This window comes from Crocuta crocuta, unplaced genomic scaffold (genome assembly GCF_008692635.1).
Source record: "Crocuta crocuta isolate KB4526 unplaced genomic scaffold, BGI_CrCroc_1.0 scaffold431, whole genome shotgun sequence".
Classification (NCBI taxonomy): domain Eukaryota; kingdom Metazoa; phylum Chordata; class Mammalia; order Carnivora; family Hyaenidae; genus Crocuta; species Crocuta crocuta.
The window spans coordinates 2,413,586-2,425,197 of record NW_027528859.1 but is presented as its reverse complement, the minus strand read 5'-3'; positions in this window follow the sequence as shown (position 1 = coordinate 2,425,197).

Sequence of the window (11,612 nt, the reverse complement as noted above, 5' to 3'; positions counted from 1 at the left end):
AGCTACGGGTTGCTGGAGGGGGTGTGGGAAGTTGGATGGACTAGATGGGTAAGGGCCATTAAGGAGGACACTTGTTGGGATGAGCACAGGGTGTTACACATAGGTGATGAATCACTGGACTCTACTCCTGAAATCATTATTACACTATATGCTAACTAACTTGGATGTACATTTAAAAAGTAATTCATTCATTTAAAACAATAAAAATATAAATAAAATGTGCCTACTAAGTTTCAGAAAATATGACTGTATCATGGAAGAAATGCTACAAAAAGGTGTTTTTTAAAACACATGAATAAAATATTTTTTAAAAACAACTTGTAATATAGGCATAATGTCTATTTGAATATGATAAATAAACTCATAAATATTTTTTAAATTTTTAAAGAAAAATAAAAATGAAAAAAGACAGTTGGCTTGAAAGATCTTTCCACATAAACTGAGCAGGGAGAGATTATATGAGTGTTTCACTAATGTAGATGTCATGTTACCAGCACCAAGTACCAAGTATCTGCTCAGCATCACATGTAATTACTCCAACAACTGTGGTGCTGCTGTGTCCTCTATATTTTAGAGGTGAGAAATGGAGGCTCAGAGAGGGGTAGTGACTTACCCATGGCCACGCAGATTGCAAGTGACAGAGCTGGGATTGGGACCCATGTCGTTTGGGTCCAAGCCTACATTCTTTCTGGACTTCCTCCTATGGCCTCCTTTTTCCTCTTCAGTCTTTCATTCACCAGTGATTTATGGAACCCTTTCTATGTGCCATGCTCCAAAGGTACAAGGAGAGAAAAACAGACCTGGAGCCTTCCCTCAGAGCCTCACAGTCTAGTGGGGAGCAAAGCAGTGAAGAATCATTACAAGCATGACAATTATCACCAAATGGGAGGTCAGAGGCCCATAGGGTGTGAAGCTTATCTGGGAATCAAGCAAGACATTCAAGCGAAAGTAACCTTTGAGATACAATCTGAAGACTGACTGAGAGTTGGCCAGACAAGGAATCAGAGGGAGGGGACAGCGTGAAATCTGGGGCCACTGGTGATCAAGAAACAGAACAGAATGTACTGTTCAAAGACTGGGAACAAGGCTGGAGAAGGAAGCAGTATAGGGGTAGGGTGAGAAGGCATGCAGGAACCTTGTAACACATGCCAAGTAGTTTGGACTTGATCCTGAGGGTCCTTGAAACTTGAGTTCATAGGCCCTCACACCCCCTATTTTATGTCTTGTGGCTTCCCCATCTGCCCTCTGACTGGCTGACTCTGCAGCTGAGGAGTGAGTAGGGACAGAGGCCAGCAGAGCTGTGAGTGATGAGACAAGCTGAGGTTAGTGCAGAGCTGCAGAAAGGACAGAGAGTGGCCAGGCTAGGGCAGCACCAGGGACAGCTCTCAGGTGGCTCTTGGACTCCAGCAGAGCTCATTCACTCCCATTCATTCATTCACTCATTCAACAAATATTTGTTGAGTGCCCTACTATGAGGGTACTGTTCTGGGCACTGGAGGATACAGCAGAAAACTAAACAGACAAAATCCTCTGTCCTCTTTGGGATCACTTTCTTTCTAGTAAAGGTAAAAAACCTGACAAATAAGACAACTGTTAGAAGGTGACCTGTGTATGGAAAGAACAAAGCAAGGAAGAGGATCAGAGGTATAAGTAAGAAGGGGAATGGTTATAACTTTAAATAGGATGATGAGAGAAGGCTTTACCACGAAAGTGACATCTGGGCAAATACATGAAGGAGGGGAAGGAAGAGTCAAGGGCATCCGTAGGGAAGAGTATTTCAGACAGGAGGAATAACAAGTGCAAAGTCTCTGGGACAGGAGAATGTCAAGCATGTTGGAGACTCTGTGAGGAGGCTGAGGGTGGGCAAGTAGGGGTGAATGATTTCAGGAAGATGGCAGGGAGGGAGTCAGGGCAGAAAGAGCCATTATAAGGACTCGGCTTTTACTCTGGATGAGTGAGGAGCCACTAGGGAATTCTAGGCACAGAAGTGACATTATTTTTCTAAGCCTTTGTTTTTATTCACTTTTTAAATATAATTTATTATCAAGTTAGCTAACATACAGAGTATAGAGTGTCCTCTTGGCTTCGGGAGTAGATTCCCATGATTCATTACTTACATACAACACCCAGTGCTCATCCCAACAAGTCCCCTCAGAAGTGACATTACTTGACTTCTGTTTCACAGGATACCTCGGACTGCTGGGTGGATATGAGATTGCAGGAGTGAAAAAGGAAGCAGAGAGAACTGTTAGGAGGCTAGTGCTACTTCAGATAAAACTGAAGTGGGAAAGCTGTGTTCAGTATAGAAAAGGTTAACAATTCCAGCAAAGGAGCAACGAAGGCTGTCACTAGGGCCAAGGTGAGGCCAGAATACAGAGGAACAGAGAGTCCCACCCCTGGTTCCCAGATGAGAGGCTCAGCTCCTATGGAGTCTGGGAAACTGGGAAACCTGAAGGGGAGGCAGGCACAGAGGAGTCCATGTCCTTAGAGGGATCCCCTCATTCCATTCTGCCTTCCAAAGTCTGCTTTCTGTAAGCCCTTCTTCTTCCCTGGCTTCTAACTATTACATGAATCGCTTGCATTGAGTCTCACTTCTTCTAACCTATCCTCCATCCTGCCACCAGAGTGCTCTTCTAAGAGGCATCCTGGGCACTGCTACTCCACTGAACAAATGCTTTCAGTGACTCCCTTTGTCCAGGGTAAACTCACACCTCCAACCCCCCTAGGATCTGGCATCACCCTAACTCCTAACCTCACCTCCCACCATTTTCCATCACACATCCAATATTCCAGCCATATTTAACTCATTGTCTTTTCCCAAACAGACCTTAAGCTTCCTTTGCCTTTGCTTACAATGTTTACATCTCCACAATGGAGGGCTCCAGGAAGCCTTCCCAAGTTGGATGAGATCATTCCCTCCTAAGAATTTACACAGCCCATGGGCCAGGCCACTCATTTCTACCAAAAGCCCAGAGAAGGGTAGTGGTGAAGGAAAGATGAATGAGTCTACAGCCAGCACTCAAGAGCAGGATGGCCAGTATGACAGTCCTGAGGCTCCCACAGAGAAAAGAGAAGGGTCAGGTATTGCAGGCTACTCTGAGGCACATTTGGCTATGAACCTTCAAGGCAGAGTATGGAGGGAGCCCTTACCGATTATGAACCAAGTATGAACATACCAGTCTCCCAGCAAGGCAGAGAGAGAAGCCCCTGTCAGCAAGCACCTACTCTGTGCCAGGCACTTCACCTACATTGTGTTTGGTCCTCTCAGCAACATTGTGAGGTGGGAGTTATTATCTCCACTTTTCAGACAATGGTAATGAAGTTCAGGGACATAATGTTACTTGTCTGAGGTCACCTGCTTAATGGTGGCGGAGCTGAGATTTGAACATAAGTTTCTCTGATGACTTCATCAGAGCTTTGTGGGACAGGTGGCATTTGCCCTGGGCTTTAAAAGGTAAGCAGACTTTGGACATGTAGAGGGAAGACTGCAATGAGGAAAGAAACAAGGGTATTTCAGGTGAAGGGAATAGAATGAGAAAGGGGACATTTGGGTCTCTGGATTTCAAAACAGAGACAACTTTGCTGCTTTCAAGAAACAGAGTATGTGCTGAAGAGTAGCTGGAGCTAAGTCTGAGAAGGATGGTTAGGAACAGTTCGTGAAAGAATACACACCAAAAAAATGGCTTCTTGTATCATATCTAACCAAGCAACTTTAGCAGTCTTTTGGAAGAAAAAATAAATAACTAACACCTGCAAGGCTTTGCTTGATAGTGTCTACACGGGAGTTTTGGAAACAGACAGGCTGGTGGATCAAAATATAATGCTAACCACTTAAATAGCTTTATTCTTCAACAGCTACACTAAGTCCCTAAGCCTCCCAGAACAAGGGAGGAGGTAACAGTCATCATTGCTCCTTGTAGAGGACAAACTCCAGTCTTCAGGCACCTGGGGCCCCAGCTCAGACTCTGAGGGGAATAGGGGACCCTATCCCCAAGGGGTGGCTCTGGAAGAACTCAAGGGGGCAAGGGGCTGCTGGGTGAAGAGGCGTATCTTCTTGCATCTTGGGCCCACCCTCAAGTCCACTCTACCCCTGATCCTGGGGCCTGAGAGGGAAATATTTAGAGACCTATTGGAGACTGAGGAATGGATCTCAAAGGATCTCAATTGCCCACCCCTCTCAGCTTCTTCCTGTCCTGCCAGCTGCTTTGCACTGGTCATCTGCCATATGACACAGCTACAAAAGCAGGGCCTCACCACATGGGAACTGTTTGAAAAGGTCACCCTCCCCTCCCCGGCCCATCCTCAACACCCCACAACCCAACTACAAAGCTCTATATGCCTACTGGCTTCTTCTGAAGGCAGAGACAACAGGGGAATTGCGGCCATGAAACTGGACTTCAAATAGAACTCTTCCAAGAGTCCAAAACAAAGACCCCCCTGCACAGGGGGTCCCCTCACATTTCTTGTCTTGAAGACCACTTCCCTTTCCGTTCTCTGAGACAGGAACACCTCTGTCAGTCCTTCACCAGAGCCTCCACTTTTCTAGTCAGGAAAAGCTCAACCCCTATTGTAGGGATGGGACTAACTCAAAGTCAAGATGATCAATAGTACCCAAAAACTCTCCAGCAGTATCCATCCCAAAGTCAACATGGTGGGTAGGTGGGAAGGGGAGGGCTTGGGTACTCAAAGGACAGTACTCATCACTGTGTCTCCTTCAGTATAGATAAGCCCACTCCTTCTTCCCACAGTCTTCCAAACTGCAAAGTTTGGAACACACACGAGTGCACGCATGCACATGTACACACACGCACACACACACTATTCGAAAGCTAAAAAATAATTCTCAAAGCCAATACAGACTTTAGACTACTAGAATTAAAACATTTTCCTAAATCCACAAAATCTGCATGGATTCCCCTGCCCATCATCTTATATTATTATGCAAACAGTATCACATCTCCTTTTTTGCACAAGCCAGTTGGTACTGAGTTTCTATCACTTGAAAGGACAAGAGTTCTGACCCATACATCTCACTACTCTCTTGGCTAAGAAGCTTTCAGCTGCAAATAACAGAAATGTATCCTCTCACCAAACAAAGTCTAGAGGTTGGATGCCCTCTAGGGTGGGTTGATTCAGGGGTTTAATGATATCTTCAAGGTTCTTTCAAGCTCCCCACTCTGCCTAGAAAGGAAATGACTACAGTGATTTCAGATATCACATTCATATGAAATATCCACATGACATCAACCTGAGGAAGTAGAGGCTTTTACTCCAGCTTTTACTACATCTCTTTCTCAGGCAAGGAAATTTTCCCCTGAAGTCTCCAGCAGGTATCTTCTGTGCTTCATTGGCCAAACTTGGATCTCATGTCTTTACTCAACCAATGGATTAGGACAGAAACAATAGCAAGCAAAATGGAATTTTCCTTGGACCAATCACACTAATTTCTGAAGCTGGGGGTGGGTCAGAGTGCCCCAGAGGCAGATGGCTGTGGCTGTGTGTGTATGAGAGGTGAGAGGGCACTGGACAGGCTGCCTACCATGTGCATTACACTACATCTGATGGCTATGATGGCCAAAGCTTTCCTTAAACTTGGGTCACACCAAATCCTTAGACAGTGTATCTTCTCCCACTAATCTCTGCAAGGCGGTGGTGGTCAGGGAAGACACATACACACCTTGCCCAGACCAACTTTTACGCAGTTCTTCCAGTCACTGTCTGCTCTTCTAGTCACTCTGAGGAAGGATCTCCCAGCTGATGTGGGGGTTTGACTGGAGGGGGTCTGGAGGCAGGAATGCCAATCAGGAAGTCAGTAAGGCTGTCAGCCCAGGACCTGGGAAAGGAGGAGATAGCCCAGCCCAGTAATGCTGAAGCCTAGGTCATGAACACATTTTGGAGGGAAGGCTGAGGACAAGAAGGTATGCTCACAGAAGGAGGACACTCAGAAATTAACCAAAGGAGGACATAAGGGCCCTGAGCCCTTCCATGAAGGCAAGGCAGGGAGACAAGACTCCATGAATAAGGGGCAAACGGAAGAGACTCCTACAGCCATCTCCTTCCCTTGTCCTGAATGGTGCCAGGCATGCTGGAAAGCCAAGTGCTTTGTCAGGTCTGCCTCTGGTGGCCTCTCCCCCTCAGCTCAGTACGCATTCCTTGGGTGACTAGAAGAGGGAAGCTGAGATTTGATTCCTGCCGCTGGTCTTCCTGCATTCTTGGACTAACCTTCACTCTCCAAACACTCTGTGCTTTTTTTTGCCCTCAAGACTTTGCCTATGCTGCTCCCTCATTAGAAAGGCTTTTTCCTGCCTAGAATGCCCCACTTCATCCTTCACATGCAGCCTCTGGAGCCCCACCTGAGTGAGTGGTGACTCCTTCCTTTTATTCTCAGACAGCTGTAGAGCGGTATGCCTCACCTTGGGTTGCAATTCCTATCCAACAGCCAATCTACCCATCTCCCAGAATGAGCTGTGAGCACCCCAAGGGCAAGGACCATGTCTTGTCCATCTTGGTGACCTCCACAGTGCCCAGCCACTGTGGGGCCACAGTACCTGCTTAGGAAGCAAGGGTAGAGACGGTGGAAAGGAGGGAGTTCCTGTTGCTTTCTCTAGAGCTAAGTCGTCCAATATGGTAGCCCTAGCCACATGTGGCTATCTAAATGTAAAAATTTTTTATTTAGTTTCTTAGTTATACTAGTTGCTTTTTATAGGCTCAATAGCCACTTGCAGCTAGTGGCTACTGATTAGACAGTGCAAATATAGGACATTTCCATCGCTGCAGAAAGTTCTAGTGCACAGTGCTGTTTTAGAGACTCATACTATTGCTGCAGCTCTTAGAGGGGCAAACTGTCTGCTACAAATTCCTTTCTTATCCAGTCCAGCACCCAGCACAAAGCCATATACATCCTCTTCCTCCTCTTTCTCCTTCCTTTCCACCTCCCTTCCNGGTCAGAAGAATACTTCCCAGTGGCTTCAGAGTTCACAAAGCTTTTACAGTCCATGTGTCTCTGACCTTTCATTAAATCCTGGGAGGTAAACAGGATAGAGATCATAATTCTCTTTTTATAGGTGAGGGAACCAAAGTTCTGAGAGAGAAAGGCTCTTGCCCAAGATCACCCAGCCAGCAAATGCTGGAGCCTAGATCAGACCTCAGGTTAGAGTCCCACCTCTTCTTTTCCTCCAATGCCATGTCACCTCTCACTGAGGGGCCACCTAATCCTACCTATCTGATGCACTAATTCCTTCAACAACATTCCTGTTGAGTGTTCATCCAGCTTCTGCTTCGGTGCTCCCTATGATTCAAACCTCATTGCCTTTTCCCCCGGAGCAACACGATCCACCTGTAGACAGCTCTGCCAGAAAACTCTTGCTGATGCTGAGCCAGAATTAACCTTTTTGTAACTTCCCTGTCCTGAGACCTTAGAAATCATGGGGTACAGCCACTCACATGCTCTCTGCAACACCAGCACCAGTTAGCTCGCAGCCTCTGCACATATACCTTCACTTTCGGGGCGCTCAGCACTGCTCAAAGAAGACTCAGCACCGCTCAAGGAAGCCCTTTCCTTCTCAGGCATTTAAACACCAGCCTCCCTCCAGCACCCTCTCACACACACACTGGCTTCCCCTCTGGGGTCTCCACAGACTACACCTGCTCTCTCTGCCCCAGGGCATGCCTCAGGGACAATGACCCATTCTCCTTAGTGTGCTTTTGTCCTGGCTGCAGCTTCAACAGGTCATCAGAGACAGGATGCTCTATCCTATTAGCGCAAGACCTCCTTTGGGCCCCCTTTTGCATTAACATATGAACCCCCTTATTCCACAGACTCCTCCCACAAGAGGCCAAGTTCATGTCAATAGTAATAACTACTGCCACTGATTATGTGTTCCCCATAAATGCCAGGCATCTTGGTAAGTGCTCTGCATACACTTTACCTTCAATACCCTGCAAGGCGATCATCATTATTCCCATTTCATAGATGAACAGACTACTTATATACATGCCTGTCACCCCAGGTGAGAGGACAATTGCAATAATCAGGAAGATAGGTGTGACCAAGGACAATTCAGATTTGAGACTGGGTCAGTCCCAGGCCCCAGGCAGGGTGAAGGAGTTCAGAAGAATATAGAATCTGGTAATGTGCACAGGCCTTAGGGGCAAAAGATTTGGGCTTAGGTCACAGCCACTTACCAGCTGTGTGACCTTAAGCAAGTCACTTCGTCTCTCTGAACCTCCATTTCTTCATGTATAAAATAGAGCTAACAGTATGCGATACAGAGCTCAGGGGGTTGCAATGAAGAAACAGTGAATGCTTAGCACTGTGCGTGGCCCTTCATGAGTTCTCAGCAATGGGAGCTAATACCAATATTATCATCAATATTATTACAGAGAGACCTTATGCAGTGCTGAGGCAGGTGTATTTGATAGCCTTGCCTTCCCACACTGAGCCTGGTCAGACCCAGTAGCTTCTGGCACCCCCACATGGCTCCTAGCAAGTATCTGACTTCTGAGATGAGATTTGTTTTTGTTTTTGTTTTTGTTTTAATTAAGTAAGCTTTATGCCCAACTTGGGGCTTGAACTCAGGACCTCAAGATAAGAGTCACATGCACAACTGACTGAGCCAGCCAGCTCCCACCCCCTAGATGAATTTAGATGTGCTAATGGAGGTGGGTGTGAGGGGCAAAGAGGGGTACAGGCTGCTCTTGTGGTGAGCCAGGTGTTACCCATACTTCTTTACGGAAAAGGAAAAAGGGAATGGGCAGGAATTAAAGGATGGGGGTAAATGAGAGATGGCAAGGAAGGAGAGGAAACTAAAAATTAGGTCATCTCACTTCTAAAGCAAACATGGCTTTGGGCACGTTGATTTCCTCTCTGACCCTCCACGTGCAACTCTATTGAATGAGGTAGTATCTTCCTTCCTGACTTGGGGTGCTGTATGTGGGAGCCCCCAGCAAGGGTTTGCCCACAGGGGCACTTAGTGAGTATCCACTCCTGAAGAATGGCTAATAGCCTTGCTGGTGAGTTTCGGCCATTATGATAGTCAATAAAAACAACGTAATAACATAATACCTACTGTTTCCTGAATGCCTGCTCTAGGCTAATCCTCACAGCAAACTTTGAGGGAGGTGTCACCATCCACATTTGCAGAGGAAGAAACTGATAGTTCAGCACTGAACAAGGGTGACATGACCAGGATCACTTGGTAAGCCAAGATGCTGGGACAGGCACCCAGGTCTGGCTGAAGCCAAATTTTGTTCCCTGGCACCAAGCTGTGGAGTCCCTGTGAACCAAGCTCAACTGTGGGAGCCTCTGACTGCATGTTCCATTCCAGCCCACAGCCCATTGCCACAGACAAGACCACTACATGTGGTGGAGGAGCGTGAGACAGAAGTTCTGGTCCCCTCTCTGCTGCAAAATGAATGCCCGGTTCTTGACCACGCCTTCTCTTCCTTGGCCTCAGTTTCTCCATGTATACAGTAGGGCGCTAGAAGTCAGGACTCTCAGGGTTTTCCAACTACCTGCCTGGGATCGTGCAGACAGTAGCTAGAACTCAGAGGTGGAAAAGTGTCCTAGATGGGAACAGTGCACTGTGTTCCTCCACCCCTTAATAACCACTAATTAGTTAATCCTTGTGGCAGCAGGGTGAGTTATTGGGTACTATCATTATTCCAATTTACAAGCAGGAGGTTGAATGAAAAAGGGATTGGCCCCAGGCTCAGGGCAGGGATGGGATCAGTAAAAGCCTAGAAGATGCTACAAATTGCTTCAAAATTAGGGGAGGGTGCAGTAGGGGACAAGGCAGGCCTCCGGCCTGGGAGGGGGGAGGGGGGAAATGACATGAATGTACTTCTGATCCTCATGGAGTTGAAGTCCCTTCAGGCCATCTGAGCCGCTCTCTGCATGCGCAGATGGGCAGATGGGGTCCCAGAGAGGGGGAGAGACTGGCCCAAGTTCACACAGCAGAATAGCACACTAGGGACACGCAATGCCATGGGTTCTCAGCTGAGGCTGCTCTGGTGGGAGCTGGGGGTGGGGAGGGGGGTGCAGAGGGAGATGGCTCCTAAGAGCTGGGCTCCCTCTGTGGCCCTCCCTGAATTCCTAGAGAAAGCAGCCAGCAGTAAGCCCCTGGGGATTATGTGTGTACTAATGGCCTGTGACAAAGGCAGCAGGATAAGCTCCCTGCTCTGCAGACTAAACAAGGTGCAAGAAGCCAAGTCAAACAAAAGCCCAGGTTTCGTGTTGGCCTGGCTGGTGGGCTAGAAACAACTCAGCCTCTTGGGAGGCCAGGCCGATGCCACCGCCCAGAATCTCCTCTGGTGGCCTTTTCCCCCTGTGCCACTGAGGGCCGGACAGGAATATGTCCACAACACATGACCATCCCTGTTCGTAGTACAGACTGTACTTTCACCCAACATGAAGAAACAGAGGGTCAGAGAGGGAATGGAAGATACATGTTCCAAGACACACAGCAAGTCAGGCAACCTTTGAGGGTTCCGCTCACCTCAGCCAGATTCTTCCATAAATTAGCGTGGAGGGACAGAGGAGCACTGGAACAGAGGGAAACGCAATACTCCAACTTCCATCCAAAGTCTTGTCCTACGTGACTTCTCACTGGAATCCGGGGGCACAAGCCCAGGTTCAAGTCCTGTTCCTGCCCCTTTCTAGCCCCATGGCTTTGGCAAATTACTTCACCCCTCTGAGCCTTGAAAACAAGAGAAGTAATGGTACCCCTCAGAGAGGTGGTGGATGATTAAATGAGTAATGGATGCAGAACATCAGCTTGACAGCTGGCGTACAGTGAGCACCTGACTACTCTTATTGCTATTAGTAACTCTGGCACCAATCTGCTGGATGGCCCGGGGGGGGCCCTCCTCCCAAGCCTCTCATTTTTATTTATTTATTTATTTATTCATTCATTCATTCATTCATTCATTCATTCATTCAATGATTCATTCATTTTTACAGAGAGAGCAAGAACAGGAGGCAGACACACACACAGAGAGAGAGAGAGAGAGAGAGAGAGAGAGAGAGAATCTCAAGCAGGCTCCACACTGTCAGTGCAGAGCTTGATGTGGGGCTCAAACTCACAAACTGTGAGATCATGACCTGAGCTGAAACCAAAAGTCAGACGCTTAACCAACTGAGCCACCCAGGTGCCCAACCAAAGCCTGTCATTCTTCTCTCTCAACTGGTATGTCACAAAGACCTCTTCTAACTCCTAGGCTCTGTGGTGTCTAACACCAGCTTTTCCCAAAGCACATGAATCTATGGACTCCAGAGTCGTGGAAGTGGGCTGGAAGACTGTGACTTCCCTGTTTCCCTCTCTAGGCCAGGCTGCCTGCCCGAGCCCTGAGCTCCACACACCTGCTCCCGGGGGTTCTGGGTGAGTCCCCACAGCAAGACACTCTGTCCACTCCCAGGGCAGCTGCTGAGTCACTCCTGGAGCTGCTCTGAAGGTTTGTGTGTAATTGCAAATTAGAAGACCTTGACCCTAGAAGAGCTGGGAGATTGGGGCTGAGGAAGAGGATCAGGAATATCTGGGGGCTGCATGGGGGGGGGTGCATAACATCCTTCTTTCCTGGCAGTGCAGCCCTTAAGTGTAGAAAAAAAAATCTTC